The sequence below is a fragment of the Coptis chinensis genome, chromosome 9, assembly GCF_015680905.1.
Source record: "Coptis chinensis isolate HL-2020 chromosome 9, ASM1568090v1, whole genome shotgun sequence".
Taxonomy (NCBI): domain Eukaryota; kingdom Viridiplantae; phylum Streptophyta; class Magnoliopsida; order Ranunculales; family Ranunculaceae; genus Coptis; species Coptis chinensis.
Window position 1 is genome coordinate 40,072,039 of NC_141464.1, and position 2,046 is coordinate 40,074,084.

At 37.5% G+C, this 2,046-nt stretch overlaps 1 non-coding gene across 1 annotated transcript; it reads left to right on the forward strand.

Moving 5' to 3' along the window:
* The first annotated feature begins 1,713 nt into the window (after window positions 1–1,713).
* LOC147475962 (small nucleolar RNA R71) lies at window positions 1,714–1,821 on the forward strand. The gene has a single exon (XR_015209999.1). It is a non-coding gene; the product is annotated as a small nucleolar RNA R71 (small nucleolar RNA).
* Window positions 1,822–2,046: the final 225 nt, after the last annotated feature.

The window sequence follows — 2,046 nt, forward strand, 5'->3', positions numbered from 1 at the left end:
ACATGGACATCGAACTATCGTGGTAGTTTATAAGCGCGTTGGCAGTTGCCAAGAAAGAACACCCTAAGATGATAGGAACATAGTTGTTAGCGACTTCTATATTGAGGATAACGAAATCAGCCGAATAGTAGAAATCTTGAACCTTAACAAACACATTTTCAACCATACCCTTAGGATACTTAATAGAACGATAAGCTAATTGCAACATCATTTTAGTTGGTTGCATCTCTTGTAGGCCTATTTGTTTATATAAATAATAAAGGAGTAAGTTAACACTAGCCCCCAAGTCTAATAGAGCAGTTGTCATGTGAGTATCCCCTAAGGTGCATTATATAGTAGGACGACCAGGGTCCTTGTACTTAACGATTCCATTATGTTCGGATAAAGTTGGAAATTGTTCAGTTAAAAAGGCATCTTTAGGAATATTTATTTTACGCCTAGTAGTGCACAACTCTTTGAGAAACTTAACATGGTGTGGAAACTTTCTAATAGCTTCAAGAAAAGGTAGGTTTATCGTTAGATTTTTAAAAACTTCCCTAATCTCATCAAAATTTGTATCCTTGGTTAACATGGTTAATCTATGGGGAAATGGTGGTTTCTCTCTATATTTAACATATGGATCAACAAGATGTTTAACCTTGGCCTTTTGTTTCTTAGGTTGTGGTGTAACTGGTATCTCTATAGGGGTAGGATCTTCAGTTATTATTTCAGTATCTAGTATATTTTCATTGGTAGTGACCACTGGAGGGGTAACAACGGGCACAGTTACGGCGTTATCAACCACCTTGCCAGCACGGAGAGTGGTGATGGCATTTAACTCACCTACATTTCTTTTTTTATTACTAGTATTACTGGTTATTTCAAACGCTGTGTTTGGCATTTTAGGATTAGGTATTGCTTGACCTGGAAACACACCTTTTGGTTGGCCTCTCTATTGGGTTAACTATTTTATGAATTGATCAATGGATTGTAAAATCTTTTGTTGAGCTTGCATGAAAGCGTCGAAATGATCCGGTTGTGGATGTGTTGTTGTTATAGGTGGTGTGATAGGAACTATCTCACGTTGATTATTAACGGGTGGGTTGTGGTAGTTATTATTAACCAAAACAATACCTCTATTAGCATTATAATTATTATAATTACCTTGTCTTTGTCCTTGTCATGGTGGAGCTTGGTTGTAATTGTTTGCTAGCCTAACAGTTTGATTATTATACCCTGGCGATGTAACTTGTTGATTATTTCTCCAACTGAAGTTGGGATTTTTTCTCCAAGGGGCATTAGGAATAGGATAGCTATTAATGGAGCAAACATTATCTGGTTATGATGGTTGTTGTTCATAGGCGAGAGGACAATAGGAGTCAGGATGCTCAGGACTCAAACAGAAATTACATGGAATAGAGTTGACATTCATGACAGGAGTAGGCTTTTGTTGAACATAAATAGCTTCTACATTTTTGGTGAGAGATTTTAAAGTTTTAAGCTCAGGATCAGATTTAATCTCAAACATACTGGCAGCCTTAACTGTTGAAGAATAACTAGCGGAGCGGGGGATATCATTACTACCCCCTAGTTATTATTACGCTTAGATTGATCTTCTAAAAACATATAAGCCTCTGAGGCTCCTTTACTAAGGAAAATACCCCCATTCATTATATCAAGAACCTCTTTTGTTAAAGCCCTTTGAAAAAGGCACGAACTAGAGTGTCTTTCGCAAGGTTATGATGTGGACACTCAATGAGAAGATCAGTGAAACGATTCCAGGCCTCTGAAAAGGATTCATAAGGGTTTTGGCAGAAAAAAATGAATTTTATATATTATTTCATTTGTCTTCAATGGTGGGTAAAACTGTTCCATAAACAATTGGACAAGTTTGGCCTATGAGTCCACAGAATTAGGCGCTTGGGCAGTTAACCAAGTCGCCGCCTTATCGACTAGGGTGAAAGGAAACACCCTCAATTTAATTTGTTCCGCGCCTATAGTAGGATGATGGAACGTGGTAAGAACTTGTTTTATCCTATGCATATGCTGATAGGGCTTCTCATGATC